Below are 22,728 nucleotides of genomic sequence, written 5' to 3'. Positions count from 1 at the left end.
TGGCACTAATATTATGGGTGTAACCAACTTGTTTTGTTTTTTGAATTAGATTTAATGCATGCTCCACCATATACTTGACAATGCTAATAAGGCTAAGACCTCTGTCTAACTATGTCATAAGCCTTAAGGGAAAACCTTACTACTCTTAGTGTGCTAAAAGGACATACTACAAAATGACTCCTGATGACTTATTACTATACCAATAAGTCAGATGATATCTACAGAGCAAACTAGAGGGAGGGGGTGGTAAGGGGAAGGGAAGAAGAGATGAGAATAGGAGGGAATAAGAAGGTGGAGGTGGGGAGGGATACTTTTGAAGAGCAACTAAAGAGATACCTTAATAGAGAGGCACTATAGGGTTAGGGAGAAACCTGGTGCTAGGGTAACTCCCAAGAATCCACAAGAATTACCCCAGCTAACACCCCTAGCGTTAGTAAAGAAGATGTCTGAACTGGCATACACCAGATTGATGAATACCCCGACTACCATCATAGAGCCCTCATCCAGTAATCAATGGAACCAGACATAGAGATCCATAAACAAGAACCAGGTTATGCTCAGGGAATCCAGGCAAAGAGATGGAGGAAGGAATTTACTAGCAAGGGAGGTCAAGATCGTGGTGGAGAAATCTACAGAGACAGCTGAACCAAACTTGTGGAAACTCATGAACTCTAGACCTACAATTTTGAAGACTCCAGGGGACCGAACTAGGCCATCCATATGTGGGAAGATGTTGCGTAGCTTGGACTAGCTGAAGGGCCACTGGCAATGGCCATGATACAAACCTGGTACATGAGCTATTCTATTGGAGCCCACTCCTTAAGGTGGGTGACATGCTCAGTGGCAGTAGGATGACAATACTATTACAGTACATGAGCTAGCTTGTTGGAGCCCACTCCCCATGGTGGGAGGCCATGCTCAGTCTTAATGCATGGGAGAGGGGCCTGGCCCTGCCCTAACCTATTGTGGCAGACTATGTTGACTCTTCATGGGAGTCCTTATCCATGAGGAGGAGTGGATTGAGGGTGAGCTAGGGTGTAGGAGAAGGGGTGCGGGTAAGTGATGGGGTGGCAGAAGGAGTTAAAAAGAGAACTGTGGTTGGAATATAAAATGAAATAAAAAAATAAAGAAAAATGATATGTGTCACCAGTGCCAGTGCCAGTGACTGAAGAACCAGGCCAGGAGAGAGTCTGTGGATTAAGAAGGACACAACTTGGGTCATCCCATGGAAGCAAATGCCATCGGTTTATTGCAGCCAGCAGTTTATATAACAAGAGGAGATGGAAAAACACCACCTGCCAGCAGAATGCACTCCCATGCCCTATCATAAACCTTCCCCATGGCCAACAAAGCAAGAAGGGGATGGGGGCAAGGCATAATGTTTCAAAACAAGAAAGGTTCACAACAGGATGTTAGTGGGCGGGGCTTAGAAAAACAGAAGGTACCTGTGGTTATGCTGGAAAACAGCTCACAGTGACCCCGTGGAGCCTGGGTCCCAACAATAGTATTAACAAGTTGAATATAAAACTAGGCATCAAACTCACTGTAAGTTTTGGAACCACATTTTATTGAGCTTCCACAAGAATCAAAGATTATGTAAGAAGACAGTGATTTCACCCACACATAGTACACATCAATGGTTGGCTTTTAATTTAAGAAGGGATAGGGGTCTTCCAGTATTTAAAATTGGTTTCAATCCCTTAATGCAAGATGTTGTTTAGATACTCTAGGATCATTCACCAGCATGCTGTGATGTCATAATTAAGCCCTGTAGCTTGAACTCTAAGGAATGTGGAAGGAAGGTCCAACATCTAAAGAGAAGGGAAAAATGATCTTCAAGGTTCTGTGTAGAAAGACAAGCAAGATCTTTGTTTAAATTTCTTTGAGGAATATATTTCAGGCACAGTCTGTATCTTCAGCCATAATGACAGCTCTCTTCTTCAGCCACACCACACAGTGATTCTTTTCATGCAGGTGGTGGTGTCCTAGCAATGTTTCATTTTTCTTAGCAAAATCCTTCTTCCTACTCTACATTTCCATTTCTTTGTCTTCCCATGTTCTTATGTTTTGATCTTAGTTGTTTTTCCCCTATAATGCTCTAAACTTTGATCAACTCAGCTTCATTTCATTTAGTCATTTTGTAATACAATATGAATGTCTCTGCTGAGATGGTCAGATTGGACAAAAAGGAGAATAGTGACCAGAAAATTACTAATAACTATTTGAAAATTAAATAATCAAATAAATTCATGTTTGTGGAAGACTAAGCAAAATTCTCAAAAGCATGTCTCAGGTGGTAGAAGGAAAGCTGGCAACCACTGAAAGAGAAGACTGACTATTGTATTATATCATACTATGCTAAAATACATGTGCTTGCTAAGGGTTTAATATATATATTGCTATACATATAGTTCCTAAGTTCCTAAGTTCCTAAGTTCCCTTCTAACATTATACTTTTAACATTTTAGTACCAATTAATTACAAAGCACTGCATTTGTTTAAGCTGAGCTCTTATCTTTTAGATTTTTCTGTGTTATTGTCAAACCCATTATATATAATATGATTCAAACAAATAATGATAAGGATAAAATAAAGATAAAATATATCTTATTGCAAATGAATATTATTCAACACACAATTAAGGTTGACATTTATCTTTTCTCCAAAGACTTTATTAAAACTCTTGCTTTATTTTAAATTTTCAGGTAAGATCATTACCTTAATCTTTCATTTTATTTTTAAGATTTTTTTAATTTGTGTGTGTGTGTGTGTGTGTGTGTTGTGTGCGTGTGTGTGTGTTTGTGTGTGTTTGTTTGTGTATGTGTGTGTGCTCACATGCCTGCAGGTGATTTTAGAGGCCAGAAGAAGGTGTCAAACCCTTGGAGATGGTAGAAGAAGCCATTGTGAAATGACCGATATGGGTGTGGAGAACAACAGCTCTCTATCTGCTGAGCCACCTTTCCAGGCTCAACCTTAAATGTCTAGATTAACCACCATAGTCATTTAGTGACTGATTTTGTCTCTCCCCAACACTAACCACTTGGGGCTGCATTCAATACACTGTATTACTACTTACAGGACAATTGCCTTCTCTAAATATTTCTTCTGCTTCTAAAGGCTGAAATAATTCTGCTGTTTCAAAAATCAATTCAGTAAATATCTTATAATAGGACTCCTTACTGTTTAAAATGTGCACTGTACAGTACAATACAGGATTGGTATTCAAAAAATAAAGAGGCAAAATTGCTCTTAACAAAGGAGCCTCATGCCTGGCATTCATGCATTGGAAAGCTCTGCTTTGAATTTGTATAAGAGAAAGAGATCAGCCAAGCTTGAACAAAGCACATAAAATTTCAAAACAATATGGAATATTCATTACTTCCAATACCATTTTCTTAGAAAATTATATTGATTTCTATGGAGACAATACATCTTACACACACACACACACACACACACACACACACACACACACACACAAACAAAGCAAAACAGTAACTGAGAACTTGGGCTATATAGCCTGAATCAAGTCTCAGTGCTTCTATTATTACCCTGGTAAATACTAGTTACTTACTCTATCCTCACTAAAACAAGACACACACATACACACAAAAACATAAAATGAACCCAACAATAATAATTATCTCAGAGTCTTATTGAATAGATCAATGTAAATGATTAAGGCCTATAAATATCTTAGTATGCACCTGGGCACTTTAATTCCTTGAGAAGGAAAGAAATCTCATTATAATAATTTTTTGTATCAGGAAAAGTCATGATATTTCAAACCTATAACAGGAACTTATAGGATTGTGTAACTTATAGAATGTCATGTATAAGTGTGACTAAAGTGCTGGTGAATGATCAAAGCCACATGAATGAAAGCAAAAAATATTTTTAAAGGGAGATGAAAAGAAAGCAAATCATTTGTGGATGTTTTATAACTTTGATGTCAAATATATAGGTAAAATTATCCAGCTCTGTATAATCTGCATAAAAGCACATGCTTGCAATTTATTTTCAAGCATGAAAACATCAATTTCTCTAAGAATGTTTACATAACTCATATTAAAAGGAAAATAAATAAGCTGTACAATACTATAAATGAAATATCAACTAAAATGTTTAAAGAGCTTCCTATCAGAGGAATGTTCTATTCTATACTTTACAACCAATGGAAAAAAAAATGAAACAACTTAGTGGTTGAAACACTGAGAAATTCAAGTTTAGATTGAAATAACCTAATTTTATAACAAAGTACAAATGCCAAGCATGGACAGTTTGCCACCTACAGCAATTACTTTTAAAAGAACACACTAAAAGAACATTTTAATAAACAGAATTTCATACAAAAGATCATAAACATAAACAGAGTATTGAAAAAGAAAGTGGGAGGGCAATTGATACCTGAGGGAGTGCTATCCTGAGTTCTACAAGAGAGTTCAGCAGTAAGTAGATTAAGGAGGGATTTGAATAACTACAACAACAAAGAAAATCAAAGGAAACATCAGACTCTACAGAACAAAAGGAAAACAAGGAAAGATAAAGTAAAAGTATAATTCCAAATATTTGAGAATTAACATGTGTCTATATATACATATTTACACATATATACATTTACATGTAAATATACATATATATGTAAATATGTAAAACACATGTGTGTGACAATGATTAATTATGCATAGGTACATTGATAAGTAGTAAATGACAAGAAGGTTTGTTTCAAACATATCTTAAATTCTCAGGTATTTACACAGAAACTTAGTAAGTTCTAAGAGAACAAATGTGCTAGGAAGAATATCTGGGGATGTTTAAGTGGGTAGACATTGAAATACTGACCTTTTCCATAAAACATTTTTGTGACTGGGGGAAAGGTGATGACTTGCTTGAAGGCTCAGAACTGTTTAGTAGCAGGGAAGTGCTCTGAAGGAACCACTTCATTCATTAGGCCAAATTCTTTGAAAGAGGTCTACCAAAATATCACAGCAGACAGCTACATATTCTTCTTCACCCAGTTACTATGAGTGGTGTTAATCACAATTATCCAAATAAATAAATAAATTGAAATTTTTATTTTAAATGAGTCCAAAAATTCTCTGTACTATAAAGTATTACGTATTTATCAGCAGTAAGTTAAGTATTGTTAAATATAAGTGTTGTGTTGTTTGACTTCCTATTTATTACTGAACAAAAATAAACAGTGCCACTGAACTATCAATATGAAATTCTAAGGAACCAAGATCGGTTTGCTGCAACTGAAAATAGTGGCAACTTCTCAATTTGTTGTGTATCAAATTAAAAAAAAAACTTACTAGTAATGACTTTGTAACAGTCAAGCTTTATGAAGCAAGAAGATTGTCACCAGTAGGGGTGTTTCTCTTAGCAGAAGTGGAGAAATGATTAACAATCACCTACTTGGAACAAAACAGTCTTCCCTCATTTACCTGACAACTTCTATGTTACAAGTACATGAAAATGAATTACTTTAATCAACCTGTAATCTCTGAAAGAGAAATTGGGATGAAATGTTCAAAAGCATACCATTGTTGTATTTCCAGGACAATTGTTGTCCTTTATGAAATGGTGAACCAACAACCCACCATACACTCCACTTCCCTGTGGGATCTACTTTAAGAGGCAAACAACTAAAAGCACTAAAAATTGCATAAAAATTACATACTGTGTTATAATGAGGTCTTTGCATGAACTTCCATACTCCACTCCTTTCCTTTTCAATATTTGAATTCCTCACAATATCTGTGTAGTGTGATTATGTGGAAGCAGTATTAAAAAGTCTTAAATGAGACAATTTTTATATCAATTGTTTTCAAGCTAGTTCTTTCTCCTTCCAATTTGTAATCCCTTTCCTTCCATTTACCTTTCATCCTTATGGTGATTTCTTGTTTGTACTCTAACAAATAAAGTTTGCCTGAACATCAGAAGACAGAGAGGTAGCTACTAGTTAATCATAGAGGTCTGGAAATCAGTACGGACACACAGGAAATAATATGGCTGATCAGAGAGATGAATATAAGGCAGTAGTAGACAGGAACTGGCTATCTTTCAGCTAAGGAGTAAGCCAGGTAAGAGTTGACTGCGACTTCTTCTTTTCTCTCTTTCTGATCTTTAAGTATTTTCTCTGATATCTAGCTGCAGGTTTTACTATTAAGACCAATCAGAACTCCTGCTGCATACTGGTGTCCAACCACACAGCACAATTTCACCAAAAAGCCACTTGCCTGTGGCTTTGCAGCTGCTGGTACATGGCAAAGCTACATGCAGATGCTCCTGCTGGAGTTACCACCACACCAGCTAAGTTTTCATTTCTTTTCTTCTTCCCAACAACCCTACCTTTAAAATAGTTGGCAGACAAACCTGTATGGGTTGCACAATGGCCTTTAACAACAGAGAAATTGCAGACAGTAGAAGAGCTAGCACAGGAGCAAATAAATTCTCAGCATATTGAGGATCAACCAACCCTTGGAATTCTCCTATATTTTTAGTTAAAAAGAAATATGGAAAATGGAGAATGGTAACAGATCTAAAAGCTGTTAATAATGTGATTCAATCAATGGGATCTCTACAGTCTGTAATTCCTTTGCCTTCTTTATTACCTAAAGGATGTCCTCTTATAGTTATTGATTTAAAAGACTGTTACTTCACTTTATAAGAAAAAGAATAATTTGCCTTCATAGTTTCTACTTATAATAATTCTCTGAGTGCTAAGAGATATAAATGGAAACTTCTTCTACAGGGAATGTTAAATAGCCACACCCTGTGCCAGTATTTTGTAAGTCATCCATTAGAACTGAATGTAATCAATTTCCTCAACCTATAGTTTGACATTATATGGATTATATTTTACAAGCTGACTCAAATGTAGATGCCTTAGAAAGAATTTTTGAAGAAATAAAGAAAATGTTGCCTTGTTGGGGATTACAAATTGCCCATAAAAAATCAGAAAAAGGATATCTTATTAATTATTTGGTCTTTAAAATAGGCTTGTGAAAAATAGACATCAAAAGGTATAAATTAGGAGATATAAATTGCTGACTCCTTTTTAAAGATTTTTAAAATTAATTTTATTTAAGTTAAAATCAATCTTATTTTACATACCAATCCCAGTTCCCTCTCCTTCCCAACCTCCCATTGCCTACACCATCCCCCACCAATCACACCCCCATTCACTCCTCAGGGAGCATTAGGCTTCCCATGGGGGATCATCAAAGTCTGTCACCATTTGGGACAGAATCTAGGCCATCCCTAGTGTATCTAGAATGAGAGAGTATGCCTGCATAGGAAATGGGATCCTAAAGCCCATTTTTGCACTAGGGATAAATACTGGTTCCACTGCCGGAGGCCCTATAGACTGCCCGAGCACCACAACTGACACCTACATTCAGAGGGCCTAGTTCAGTCTTATGCTGGTTCCCCATCTGTCAGACTGGGGTCCATGAGCTCCCACTTGCTCAGGCCAGCTATTTCTGTGGGTTTCCCCAGCAAGGACTTGACCCCTTTCTCATCACTTCTCCCTCTCTACAGCTGGATTCCAGGAGTTCAGCTCAGTGCTTAGCTGTGAATCTCTGCTTCTGCTTCCATCAGCTACTGAGAGAAGGCTCTATGATGACATTTAAGGTAGTCATAAATCTCACTATAGGTGAAGGGAATTTAAGGTAGCATCTCCACTATTGCTTAGATTCTTACTTGCTTTCATTCTTGTGGATTACTGGAGATTTCTCTAGTGTCAGGTTTCTCTTTAAGCCCATAACTGTTCCCTCTATAAAGGTATATCTTTCCTTGCTCTCCTCTGTTCTTTCTCCAACTGGATCTTCCTGATCCCTCATGTTCTCTTCCACCCCTCCATTTCTACCCTTCTCTTTTTGCTACCTCCCTCCCACTTCCAACCTGCTCCAAATTTACTCAAGAGATCTTGTCCCTTTTCTGTTCTCTGGGGTTCATGTATTTCTTACTGTCTTCCTTGTTTCCTAGATTCTCTGGAGGTGTGGATTGTAGGCTGTTTACCTGTTGTTCTATGTCTAACATCCACTTATGAGTGAGTACACACTGTGTTTTTCTTTCTGTGTCAGGGTTACCTCACTCAGGATGGTTTCATCTAGTTCTATCTATTTGCCCGTGAATTTCACATTGTCATTGTTTTATTTTGTTTTCCACTAAGGTGTACTCCATTGTGTAAATCTACCACATTTTCGGTATTCATTGTTTCATTGAGGGTCATGTAGTTTGCTTTCACATTCTTCCTTTTACAAATAACACTGCTATGAACATAATTGAACAGATATTCCTGGGGTATGAATATGCATTTTTGGGTATATGCCTAAGAGTGGAAATGCTGGATCTTGAGATAGACTGATTTCCATTTTCCTGAGACCACCAAAATAATTTCCAAAGTGGCTTTGGATGTATAAGTTTGCATTCCCAAAATCGATGAGGGCTGTTCCCCTTTCTCCACAAGTTGAGGTCACCCTTGTGGACAATTCCCTAGTGCCAGATTTCTCTTTTAACCTATAGTAGCTCCCTCTATTGATGTGTCTCTTTTCTTGCTTTCCTCTGTCTCCCCACTCAATCTTCCTGATCCCTCATGTTCTCCTCCCTCTTTATCTTCTCCCCCTCTCTTCCTCCTACCTCTCTCCCCATCCCTGCATGGTCCCAATTTGCTCAGGAGATCTTGTCACTTTCCCCTTCTGAGGGAGATCCATGTGTGTCTCTCTTAGGGTCCTCCTTGTTTCCTAGCTTCTCTGAAAGTATGAATTGTAAGTTGGTAATCCTATGGTTGATGTCGAATATCCATATATGAGTGAGTGCATACCATGCTTGTCTTTCTGTGACGGGGTTACCTACATGGCCTGCCATTTTGTCTTGTTGACCATGTCCTTTGCCTTATAGAAGCTTCTCACTTTCAGGAGATCCCATTTATTAACTGTTGATTAACTGTTGATCTCAGTGACTGTGCTACAAGCATTATGTTCAGGAAATGGGTTCCTCTACCAATTCACTCAAGAGTATCTCCCACTTTGTTTTCTAAGACATTAAGTGTGGCTGGATTTATGTTGAGGTTTTTGATCCATTTTGACTTAAATATTGTGCATTGTGATAGATCAATCTTCAATCTTCTACATGTCAGCATCCATTTGTGGCAGCACCATTTGTTGAAGATGCTTTCTTTATTTCATTGCATAATTTTAGCTTAGTTGTCAAGAATCTGGCGCTCATAGTTGGGTGGGTTAATATCAGGGTTTTCAATTCAATTCCATTTTTCTACCTATCTGTTTTTGTGCCAATATCAATCTGTTTTCATTACTATAGCTCTATAGTAGAGCTTGAAGTCAGGGATGGTTATGCCTCTGGAATATTCTTTATTGTATAGGGTTGTTTTGGCTATCCTGTTTTTTGTTTTCCTTTCCATATGAAACTGAGTATTGTCCTTTCAATTTCTGTGAAGAATTGTGCTGCTATTTTGGTGGGGATTGCATTGAATCTGTAGATTGCTTTTGTTAAAATTGCCATATTTACTATGGTGTTCCTAGCTATCCAAGAGCATGGTAGATATCTCCAGTTTCTGGTATCTTCTTTAATTTCATCAAAATCCAACTCACCTTCATGATGAAGGTCTTGGAGAGATCAGAGACATACCTAAACATGATAAAAGCAATATACAGCTAGCAAACAGCCAACATCAAATTAATGGAGAGAAACCCAACATGATTCCTCTAAAATCAGGAACAAGACAAAGTTACCCACTCTCTCCATATCTTGTCAATATTGTACTTGAAGGGATAGCCAGAGCAATAATACAATAGAAGATCAAGAGGACACAGATTGGAAAGAAAGAAGTCAAACGTTCACTATTTGCAGATGATATGATAGTTTATGCAAGTGACCCAAAAATTCTATCAGGGAATCCTACAGATGATAAACACCTTCAGTAAAGTGGCAGGATACAAGATTAACTAAAAAAAGGAGTTCTACTATATATAGATGATAAAGAGGCTGAGAAAAAATCAGAGAAACATACAATATCCATAAACAACATAAAATATCTTGGAGTCATTCTAGGCAAAGAAGTGAAAGACCTGTATGACAGGAACTTTGAGTTCTTAAAGAAAGAAATTAAAGTGCAATTTCTTTAGTGCCTTTCAGCCATTTGATATTCCTCTATTGGGAATAATCTCTTTATATCTGTACCTCACTCTTTAATTGGATTGCTTGGTGTTTTGGTACTAGCTTCTTGAGTTCTTTGCATATTTTGGAAATCAGCCTTCACATAAGCTTCTCAGTTCAGGAGATCACATTTATTTATTAATTGTCAATTTCTGTGTCTGAGCTACAGGTGTAATGTTCAGGAAGTTGTCTCCTGTTCCAATTTGTTCAAGGGTACTTCCCACTTTCTCTTCTAAGACGTTCAGTGTAGCTGGATTTATGTTGAGGTCGTTTATCCATTTTGACTTAAGTTTTGTGCATGGCAAAAGATTTGGATCTATCTGCAGTCTTCTACATGCCAGCATCCAGTTATGCCAGCACCATTTGTTGAAAATGCTTTCTTTATTCCATTGTATATCTTTAGCTTCTTTGTCAAAAATCAGGTGTTCATAGGTATGTGGATTAATATCAGGCTTTTCAACTTGATTCCATACACCCTTTCATTTATTAATTGCTGACATCAGTATCTATGATGTTGGAGTTATGCTCATGAATTAGTCTTCTGTACCAATTCACTCAAGGGTACCTCCCACTTTCTCTTCTAAGAGGTTCAGTGTGGCTGGATTTATGTTGATGTCTTTGATCCATTTGGACTTAAATTTTGTGTATGATAATAGATAAGGATATATCTGCAGTCTTCTACATTTTAGCATACAGTTAAGACAGCACAATTTGTTGAAGATGCTTTCTTTTTCCATTTTATGATTTAGCTTCTTTGTCAAAAATCAGTGTTCATAGGTTTGTGAGTCAATATCTGGATCTCCAGTTTGATTCCATTGGTCTACCTGTCTATTGCTCTGCCTATTCCCAGCTTTTTTCAGGACCCTAGTTCTATAGTAGAACTTGAAGTCACAGATAATGACGCCTCCAGAAGTTCCTTTATTGTACAGGGTTGTTTTGGCTATCCTGAGTATTTTGTTTTTCCATATAAAGTTGAGTATTGTTCTTTCAAGGTCTGTGAAGAATTGTACTGGAATGTTGATGGGGATTGCATTGAATCTCTAGATGGCTTTTGGCAAGATTGCCATTTTTCCTATCTTTAACCAGCTATCCAAGACATGGAAATCTTTTCATTTTCTGGAATCTTCTGTAATATCTTTCTTTAAAAACTGAAAATTCTTGTTAAACAAATCTTTCATTTGTTTGTTTAGTTTTAACCCATGATTTTTATGTTATTTGTGGCTATTGTAAAGGGTATGTTTCGATTTCTTTCTCAGCACTTTTATCATCTGTATATATTAGGGCTACTGATTTGTTGAGTTAATCTTGTATCCTGCTACTTTGCTGAAGGTGTATATCAGCTATAGGAATTTTTTGGTAGAATTTTTCTGGTTACTTATGTAAACTACCACACCATCTGCAAATAATGAATGTTTGACTTTTACCTTTTCAATTTGTGTCCCATGGATCTCCTTTTGTTTTCTTATTGTTCTAGCTAGAAGTTCAAGTACAATATTGAAGAGATATGAAGAGAGTGGACAACCTTTTTTCTTCCTGATTTTAGAGGAATCATGTTCAGTTTCTATCGATTTAGTTTGAGAGCCCTTCTGCAATAATAAAATGTCTGTGTCTCATCCTTAATGGCATTGGGTAGCTGGGACCTCCCTCATCCACACTCCACCACTCAGGGTCAGACCTGGGGCTGTTTTTCTGGTTCCAATCACAGCCCAAAGACATCAGTCCAGAATAGATGGCCTCTGTAGCATGGGACTGATACAGGCTGGACCCCTGGCAAAAGACCTTATGATTCTGCCCAAAAATCAGAATTATATGCTATTATCATGTTGTTGATGAAACATAATGAAGCTCTCAACATAGTTACTGATTTGCAATATGCAGAGTTGTTTTGCATATCCAACTGCTGAATTTATACAAGATGGTAGAGAATTGACTTTATTATTTATTCAGTTACAATAAATAAAAAGAAATAGGAGTCATCCCATATATATAACACACATCAGATACCATACAGGTTTTCTAGGCCCTCTAGCAGAAGGTAATGATTAAGTTGATTAAATATTGATAGGAAATGTGATGGAGTTCTCGGGATTTCATGAAAAACATAGTGTCAACAGCAAAGGTTTGAAAAAAGATTTTATATCCCATGATAACAAGCCAAGGAAATAAAAATATGTCCCACTTTTTCTTTATATAAGCAAACTCCACTACCTACAGGAAGAGTACTCAAAGAAATAAAATATTGCAGATGGATACATTTCATTTAGTAGAATTTGAAAAATTAAAATACGTACACCATACCATTGACACTTATTCAGGATTCAATGAGAACTGCTTTGTGCTCTGAAAAGGATGATTCTCTAAATCACACATTTGTTACACACTATGGCCATCAAGGGAATACTTGTACAAATCAAGACTGACAATTCTCCAGCATATCTCTCTAGTAAAGTGAAACAGTTTTTTGCTTATTACAATATAAAACATATTACAGGTATACCACACAATTACAATGGGCAAGTTATAGAAAGATCAAAATAAACTCTAACAGATATGATAAACAAATAGAAAGGGGTAATAAAGACACCATAAATGGATTGTATAATGCTTTATTAACTTTGAATTTTCTGAGTGCTAATGATAAAGGAATGACAGCTACACAGAGACATTGGATAATAATAATAAAACCTGCAGAATTTAGTCAGCCTGTATACTTTAAAGATGTGCTGACCTCAGAATAAAAACCAGGATATTTGCTTTCTTGGGGAAGGAGTTTTGCTTTTGTTTCCACAGGAGAAGAACTGCTATGAATACCATCAAAATTGATAAAGATTAAATTTGAACAAGAAATACCTCTTGATAAGAAGAGGAGATAGTTAATCAAATGGACTAGCCATTCAATCTAGTCTAACTTCAAAACTAACAAATGCTATTTATTAGAAAAGACATAACTTACCATAAGGGAACCTCCCCAAAATTAGTGTTGGAGAAGGGAATTATTTTTGACTTTTTAGGAGAATGAAGACATCCAGCTAATGAATCTAAAGACCACTGGAAAAATGAGACATCTGAAGAGAAAGGACAAGTCATCCATGTTGGGCCCTTCCCCCATAGGGGTCTGCTGACCAGCTTGAGACTAGGAGCTTCAGGTACATCCTGTTTTCTTCCTTCCTTGAAGGCCTGAGTGCAAGTTCCAGTTATCCTGTTATTCACCCATTCAGGATTGCCTGATGGGCCTGGGAACCTGAACTTGTGATCTGGGTAATTTTCCACCATGCCTGCTGACTGGTATATAAGCCCCCACTCTTGTTGGAATAAATGGCATTCTCCCTGCAAAAAAGACCTGCTGTCTTGTCTTTATTTAAATCCTCAAGCCCCTCGCCCTATACTGTGGAAGTGTTGTAGTGCAGGTGCTATACACCCAAACAACAAAAGTCCAAATAAAAGACTGAATTGGCCCAATAGGAAATCACATTTCCATTAAAATAAAATTTTATAAGTCTTCCCAAATGTTTGTTTTTGCTTTTCTCTACAAGTATATAATGCAAATTTTTTTTTTAGTCCCAGTATAATTAAAAGTTAAAACTGGCTTTGGAGTTGAAGTGTGCTTCTCTCCTTCTCTAATCCCAAGCATGTTTGTTAAAGTAAAATAAAAAATCTCTGTCTCAAGAGGGAGGGCAAGGAAAAAGATATCTTGATTGATGGAGTCATTATGGAGCTAATGAGAAACACTTAGGAAATTCCCAGGAATCCTCAAAAATGACCCCAACTAAGACCCTAAGCATTAGTGGAGAGGATAGCTAAACTGGCCTGTAATCCGATTGTTGACTACCCGAATTGTCATTATAGAACTTTCATCTCGAGCAACTGATGGAGGCAGATGTAGACATCCACAGCTAAGCATTGGGAGTCCAGTTGAAGAAAGGGAGGAAAAACAATATGAGCAAAGTGGTCAAGACCAGTTTGGGGATATTCACATAGCCAGAACAGATGACCAATGGGAGCTCATTGACTCTGGAATGACAGCTGGGGAACCTGCATAGGACCAAATTGGGGCCTCTGAATGTATGTGACTGTTGTGTGGTTTGGGCAGTCTGTGAGGCCACTGGCAGTGGGATCAGGATTTATCACTAGTGCTTGAACTGACTTTTTGGAGCACATTCTCTGTGGAGGGATACCTTGCTCAGCCTGCTTATAGGGGGAGGGCCTTGTTACTGGCTCAAAGAGATGTGAAAGATTTTGTTGACTCCCCATAGAAAGCCTCACTCTCTCCAAGTGGTATGGGGTAGGCTAGGAGGAAGGTGGGTAGAGCTGGAAATGGGGATGGAGTGGGAACTAGGATTAGTATGTAAACTGAGAAAAGATTGTTTTAAAATTTTAAAAAATGTCTAAAAAAGAATATAAAAAATCTCATGTCAAGAGCTACCTGATATGGGGCAGAAGAAAAACAAAAATTAAAGGACTATTTTATTGCCACTAATCTCACAATCCTTTGGTTCTATTTTGGGTATTTGAAGCTATCATTAAGATACAAATATTTTCTCAAAATTTATAAGGTTAATATATATATATATATATATATATTATTTTGTCATGATATTAATGGTCATATAGAGTACTAATTGACTCTAGAAAAGGGCTTCATCTAGCTTCCTGTACATGATTTCAGGATTGAGTATCACGTAACTAAAATTTAAGTTATTGTACTCTGGTTGTACATAACAAATATTGATCCTTTAACTTCTTTGACATCTGCTGGATATGACATTTAAAATGTTTAAGTTTTCTGCAGTGAACTATGACCACACCAAAGAGTGACCTTTGACATCTCCATAAGGATGATGGAGCCCTATAATGATGATTACACCAGTGATGATGGGGCCCTACAATGGTGATTGCACAAAGACTATGATAATATCACTAAGTAAAAGACAAACAAACAAACAAAAAACACCATTGAAAGATTGACTTTGGACCACAAACTGCTCAAGACAATTTTGAGGTGGCTAGCTGAGATGATATAGCCTTACAGAGTACTCTAGCTAGGATTTCAGACAAGACCTGCACTTTCCCATTACACAGAACTGGACAAAAAATGATTCAGATAACTCTCCCAGGACTTAACAATTAACCCAAATTTTTGTTTTCAGTATCTACTAAAACTGCTGTTACTCCCAGACAGCAGAGAGTAAATTTAAGAATATCACTCCCGCATCACCCAAGAGGTAGGGTGTGGGGGTTTGGTTGTTCGATGGGCTATGAATATTGTCATTGTTTAGGGGGTTAGTTACAAGTTGTTAATGCACTGACCATGAAAAAATTTGAACAAAGATTAGATTCACTGTTCTTGTTTTGGAAAAAAAAAAGAAGACATATAGATATTATAGGATATAACGGTAGATCATCGAATTGACTTTGAAAAGAAAAAAAGGTGATTTAGAAATAGAATAAAAAGATAGATAATTGAATCTACCCATAAACCAGTAAAGCAATGACTATTTTTAAATATTTTACAATGGTTTGGATTTTTCTATATTGATACAAAGTTGATATTATTTTTTAGAACATACTGTACATACATTTCTAATCTTGCTCAAGGTATTATACCTATGCAATTAATTTAACAATGTTAAGCAAATATCTAGCCCTTGAAGGTTATTATTACCAACTTTTAAGCATAATAAGGAAATTCAGGGTAGTTATTAGTCACTTATTACAATCAAACTTATAGCATATTAGGTATGTTTTCAAGGTCAAGCAGATAGATAGATAGTCATCTTCAAACACTTCAGAGATCTATAGAATATGGCATTTAAGATGTTTTAATAACATAGGTTCTTTTTATGATAATGAGAAAATATCTTATGACAATGACAATGTTTCATGACAATGGCAATGTCTACTTCTGGCAGCACCAATCTAATTTGGAGAAGATGATGGGCATTGAACAAACTCCACATGGAGATTACTTTGTTTGTTTCAAAAGTTAGCCACTGGGCAAGAAAGTGTCCTTGCTTTGACTGCTGAAAGTATGATGTCCAAATTGGACCACCAGAACACAAAAGAAAGGACTGCCAAAGCAAAACTTTGCCAAGACAAGGTAGGGCAATGCTTTAGAATATCCTACCTCATAGAAAACTCTGTCAGATATGCTAAGCTTATAGGCTAAAGATGGATACCCCAATGTTGCAGAGCGACCTTGGGTTACTCTCCAGGGAGTCAGCAGTTTCTGTCATTTCTCACATTTGTTGGAAGTCACTTGCTTGTACTTCTTGCTTTATCTGATAATATTATTTCCTTCTCAGGTCTCTAGTGGAGTTGAAGAATTTATAGTTGTAGTTTTACTTTTCCTTGTTACCAGACTCAGGAAAGAAATTCACTAAAGGAATGTAAAGTGTATAAGGTTGAAAGACATAAAAAAGATAGTTTTGGTAATTTAAGTGAGAATAGAAAGTGATTTAGGTATAATCTTTTGGACTCACCAAGATAGGATAGATATGGAGCATTTTCTATGAATTTGTCAATTGTTAATGGACTACACAATTGTTGATGTATTTATTGCCTGTATATATTGTGTATCATTATTGTATTTATTTTTTATAGTTTTCCTCATATTAGTTATAACCTTTCTTTTGATTTTTAGACAAAAGGTGGATGTGGTGATATTTATACTCTAACAAATAATACTTGCCTGAAGACCAGAGGGTGGAGGTAGCCACTAGTTAATCAGAGAAGTCTCTTCGCCAGTCCAGTAATTCCATAAGTTCAGAAAGTCAGTCCTATAATTGTATTAATAAACACATGTAGTCATTTTATCCCCTTAATGTTAAAGGGATTTTGTAGGCAAATAGTTTGTTTTCCAGAATGTTCTTAGAAATACACTTCACAAAAGAATGAATACTTCAGTTTAGTGAGACTTAAGAGTTAGGGGGAAAAAGTTTCCCCATGGCTTTCTAGAAACTGTCATCAAAGCACATCTAGCTGATCTATGTTTAATCCCCACTAATCAATCTGTCAATTCTATAGTCTGGAAGAGATTTTAAACCAATATAATCAAGACTGTTAGAGCAAGTCATTGATTCTTTGTATTGCTTTGTTTGCTTCTATTTTATTGATTTCAACCCTGAATTTGATCATTTCCCCATATTTACTCCTCTTCAGTGTTTTTATTTCTTTTTGTTCTAGAGACATAAGGTGCTGTCAAGGTGCTAAGATGAGACATCATTAATTTTTTATGAAGGCATTTAGTACTATGAACTTTTCTCTTAGTCCAGATAATAGTTTCTGTGGTTTTATTTTCTTGTCACTTATTTGTGTCCCATAATTTTGTGTAAGTTTTGAATTCATTTTCATTGACTTCCAGAAGTCTTTAATTTCTTTCTTTCTTTCTTGACTCAGTATGGAGTGTTTAATTTCCATGAGTTTGTAAGCTTTCTTGTTTCTGTTATTGTTGAAATCTACATATCCTATCAGACACATGGTGGTCTGATATGATACAGGGCATTATTTCATTTTTCTCATTTATGCAGAGGCTTGTTTTGTGACCAAGCATGTGGTCAGTTTTAAGGAAATTCTGTGAGGTACTGAGAAGTAGGTATATTTTTCTGTTTGAGTGAAATGTTCCATAGATATCTGTAAGGCCCATTTAAGGCATAATGTTAGCTCCATGATTTCTCTGTTTAGATTTTGTCTGGAAGACCTGTCCATGGGTGAGATTGGTATATTGAAGTTGCCTACTATTAATGTGTGTGGTTCAATGTGTGACTCTACCTTTAATAATGCTTCTGTTATGAATGAGATTGCCCTTGCATTTGTGCAGAGATGTTAAGACGTGAAATGTCATCTTGGTGGATATTTTCCTTTGATAAGTATGAAATGTCCTTCTCCATCTCTTTTAAATAATTTTGGTTTTCAGTCTATTTTGTCAGACATTAGAATAACAACACTAGCATGCTTCTTGGGTACAAATCTTTTTCCAATCCTTTACTCTGAGGTAATGTCTATATTTGATAATGAAGTGTATTTCTTATATGCACCAGAAGGACAGATCCTGTTTTTGTATCCATTCTGTTAACTTTCGTCTTTTTAGTGGCAAATTGAATCCATTGATATTGAGAGGAATTAATGACCAGTGATCATTAATTTCTGTTATTTTGTTGTTGGTGGTTGAAATGTGTGTGTGTGTGTGTGTGTGTGTGTGTGTGTGTGTGTGTGTGTGTGTGTGTGTGTGTTTCCCTTCTTTGTAATATTTTGCTGGTGTGAGATTCTTTATTCCCTATATTTTCATGGATGTAGTTAATCTCCTTGGTTTGGAGTTTTCCTTCTAGTACCTTCTGTAGAGCTGGATTTTTGAAGAGATGTTGTTTAAATTTGGCTTTGGTGTGACATTCTCCATTGTGTGACTGAAAGTTTTCCTAGATATCATAGTCTGAGCTGGCTTCTGTGGTCTCGTAGAATCTACAAGACATCTATCGAGGTGTTTCTGCCTTTTAGGGTTTCCACTGACAAGCTGGGTATAATTCTAATAGATCTGATTTATATGTTACTTGACTTTTTTCACTTCCAGTTATTAATACTCTTTCATTGTTCTGTATGTTTCATGTTTTGATTATTATGTGACTAAGGAACTTTCTTTTCTGGTCCAATCTATTTGGTGTTCTGTAAGCTTCTTGTTACCTTTAGGAATGTCCTTCATTAGGTTAGGAAATTTTTCTTGTATGATTTTGTTAAAGATTTTTTTCTGAGTCTTTGTGCTGAGTCTTTCTCCTTCTATTCCTATTATTCTTAGGTTTGTTCGCTTTTTCATAGTGCTCCAGATTTCCTGAATATTTTGTTGTCAGGAGCCAGCTCCTTACAAGAGGCCTTGCGACATTCATGCTCAGCTAACCTCCAATTAGTCAAGAGCCCCACCCCTTAGGTTCTGGGACACCTGCCCTGGCCTGAGAGCAATTAACACCCATTCCTCCCCCAATACCTCTTTCTCTACTTCCTCCTTTCTCTTTAAAAAAACCCTTGATTATAATCAATAAAATTAGACCTTGACAAGGACACTGCTTGGTCTTGCTTCTCTTTCTCACCCATTTATTTTCAGGGTTGGTCCCCCCTTGAACCCACGAATTACCAGAACCCCGAGGGCCAGGGCATTTTGTGTTAGGAATTATTTAAATTTAATATTTCCTTTGACTGATAAATCTATTTCTTCTGTTGCATTTTCAACAACTGAAATTCTGTCTTCAATCTTGTGTATTCTGTTAGTGATGCCTGTGTCTGTAGTTCCTGTTAAGTTACCTAGATTTTTCTTTTTCCAGAATTCCCTCCTTATTTGTTTTTTATTGCTCTATTTCCATTTTCGTGTATTAAATAGTTTCCTTCATCTGTTTAATTTTTTCCTGGCTTACTTGGCATTTTTTAAGAGATTTACTGATTTTCTCCAATTTTTTGTTTCTCTTTTTCTTGATTTTTTTAAGTTTTTTTTTCAAATTCCTGTTTAAAATCTTCTATCATTGTCATGTAATTAGTTTTAAGGTCACTTTCTCGTGTGTCACCTATGTTAGAATATTCAGGTCTTGATATTATACAATAACTGGGCCCTGGTGTTACTATATTTCCCTGGTTGTTGTTGATTGTGTTCTTACTCTGGCATTTAGGTTTTTGTGTTTGGCATGATTGCAGATCTAGGTGCTGATTTCTGAGTTTGTCGTTGTTGGGTAAGCATTTTTTCTTTCTTTTTTTTTTCTCTTTTGTCTTGTGGTCTTTGGATTTCTGGTGACAGGTGTGACCTCTAATCCACTAGGGAGTCTCCTTCCAATTTTGGCCTGGATTTCTGGCAGCTAGCTTGGGTTTGTTGCAGCAGGGGGAGTCTTTACCTAAATTGAGGTTCAGAATATGATGATGAAGAAAGCAGTGGCAGGGGATCATTAGGTTACTGAGTGGAGGAAATCTGGTGGCAGGTGTGGCCTCTGTCCAACAGAGAATCTCTGCCTGAGTTCGCCTGTTTTTCTGGCTTGCTTGGCCTATACCTGTTCTTCAAGTTGTTGTGGCCTGCACCTGTTCTGCTGACAAGCATGGCCTATACCTTGCATCAGAGGTCCATCTTGATTGGGGGTAAGGGCCAAGAAGTCGTACAGTGGGTGAGATGGGTGGAGGAAGAAGTGGAATGGGTCTTTAGGACCCTGATCTAGTGAGTGGGGCAATTCAACTGGCAGGCGGATCATTAAATAGTTCTTCTGAAGGGTGTGGCCTGTACCTGAGCAGTGGCAGTCCATCAGAGTTTGGAGTTGGAGTGCCTGCAACTGGTGATATTCACTTATGCATGAATATACATCATATACATATTTTCTGCGTGTTTCTTACTCAGTATGATTTTTTCTAGTTGTATCCATTTGTCTGCAAATTTCATAATGTCAGTTTTTTAGCATCCTAATTATACTTCATTGAGTAATTGTACTATGTTTTCTTTATCCATTCTTCTGTTTAGGGAAATCTAGGTTGTTTCCAGTTTGGGGCTACTAATAATCCACAATGTTAATCCAGTGTCCAGGTGTTAAATGATAACCAAGCTACAATCCATAGACACAGATATGTTAGGTAAAGAGGAAGGGGTATGCATGGATCTCTCTGGGAAGGGGGTAAAAGAATATATTTTATTGTCAAACTGGTGGTGGTTAGGGATGTGAGGAGTTGAATGAGGGTACAGGCTCAGGTGGGGGTGAGATGAGGTGGAAGGAGAAAGTGCAGGGACAGACAACTAGAATTGGGGTCATTTGAGGGATATGTGTAAACATATTTCAGAGGAAACTTTCTGAAATCTCTGAAGGTGATCCTATTTAGGACTACTAGAAATGGGGGATATAGAGTCTCAACAGACTATCTCTTGTCACCAGGCAAAGAAAACTAGGTGGTATTCAAATAAGTTGTTGGCCAAGGGGTCCAGTTGAAATCCCCAAACAACCCAGGCTATTGCTAAGACAAATGGTTGCTCTCCACAAACTGGCAGGAGGGCTCATTTTTTTAGGACAACATCTACACAACACATTGAACATTGAGAAGTTGGGCTGGATCCTAGAGGGATCTTTTACCCCTATGTTCTAGTCTCTTTGGTGTGAAAAGCTATTCTGCAGAATACCCTAACAGGAAAAAAAAAAAAAAAAACATTCAACCACAAAACCTTTGACTGCCCTGTAAAATATGCTAGGGTGATGGTGGAACAAAAATTCTGATTTGAGTTACAGCCTACTCCACAAGAAGGAAGCCATAGAAAAGACTGCTTAGGTTACTAACAACCAGAGATTAGGTAGCCTAGAGACCTAAGATAAAACCAAACACTAAAAATCTTTTTAAAGTATCAATAAAATGACTGCTAATGATAATCTGCTATATTCATAGATCCCTTCCTTATTCAATCATTATCAGAAATGGGAACAGATGCACAGACCCACAACCAATTTTATGTGGAGAGTCTAAATATTAGGGCTCCACCAAATCCCTCCCCCCAGAGCTCAGAGAAGAGGAGGCAGAAAGATTGTAAGAATGGAGGACATTCAGAAGAACCTCTGAATCAACTAATAAAGGCTCATAATTGTTCAGAGACTGAGGTGGCAAGCACAGGGACTGCATGGGTCTGCACCAGATCCTCTCCATATATATTACCGCTATTAGATTAGTATGTTTATGGGTCTGTGAGAACAAGTGGGTGTCTGGTTGTTGGTCGTGTTTTTGCAACTCTTTTCCTCCTTTTGGGTTCCTGTGTTCAACATCCAAAGAATAGTTTTTGCTTCATCTTATTATAATTTACTTTGTCATGTTTGGTTCTTGTTTCTTGGAAGCCTGTTGCTTTCTAATGAGAAACAGAAAGTGAGTAGATCTGGAGGGGAGAGAGAGAGGGAGAATCTAGGAGAAGTGGGGGAAGAGGAAACTATAATTGGGATATATTATAAAAGGCACATTATTTTCTTTTTTAACTTTCATTGATTCTTTGTGTATTTCACAATATGCATCCTGATCCCAATCATATCCCCATCTCCTAGCTTCTGCCCTCAGCCCTTGCAACCTCCCCCACAAAAGAAAATAAACAAAAATCAAAAAAATAATCTTGGCATGGAAGCTGCACTATGGCCCAGTGAGCCACACAGTATATCTTTTAGTCCATATATCTTTACTTACAAGGGTTCATTGCAAAGGGTCATTGGTCTGGTTTTTTGCTACACTATTGATACTGGAAATTCACTGGTGATGGGGATATATCATCTTATTGGTTGATGAATTAAACACAGTAGTCAATGTGGCAGGAAATATAGGCAGGGCTAGGAGACAAGGAGAATTCTGGGAAGGGTAGATAGACAGCAGATGCCATGTGAGACTGGGAAGGTAGGATGTGCCAGACCCTTCTCTGGCTAGATGAGACCACTTGGAAAAATTTATATTAATAGAATGGGTTAATAGTTAAGATAGGGCTAGCCAATAAGCCCTAGTCATTGGCCAACAGATTCATAATTAATATAGCGCACATGTGTTTATTTGGGGCTCCAGGGAGGTGGGATTCCTGCCGGG

At 37.0% G+C, this 22,728-nt stretch overlaps 1 long non-coding RNA gene across 2 annotated transcripts in view; it reads left to right on the top strand.

The window, feature by feature from the left end:
- The window catches only part of LOC113832636, a 110,411-nt gene that overhangs the window by 5,785 nt on the left and 81,898 nt on the right, over positions 1-22,728 (top strand). For both annotated transcript variants that reach the window (XR_004771755.1, XR_003479965.2), the window contains exon 2: positions 16,092-16,279. This is a non-coding gene — a long non-coding RNA (uncharacterized LOC113832636). The remainder of the gene's footprint in view (positions 1-16,091; positions 16,280-22,728) is intronic.

Source organism: Cricetulus griseus (genome assembly GCF_003668045.3).
Source record: "Cricetulus griseus strain 17A/GY chromosome 1 unlocalized genomic scaffold, alternate assembly CriGri-PICRH-1.0 chr1_0, whole genome shotgun sequence".
Lineage (NCBI taxonomy): Eukaryota > Metazoa > Chordata > Mammalia > Rodentia > Cricetidae > Cricetulus > Cricetulus griseus.
The sequence above is the reverse complement of the archived record's forward strand: the minus strand, read 5'-3'. Positions and strand labels throughout refer to the sequence as shown.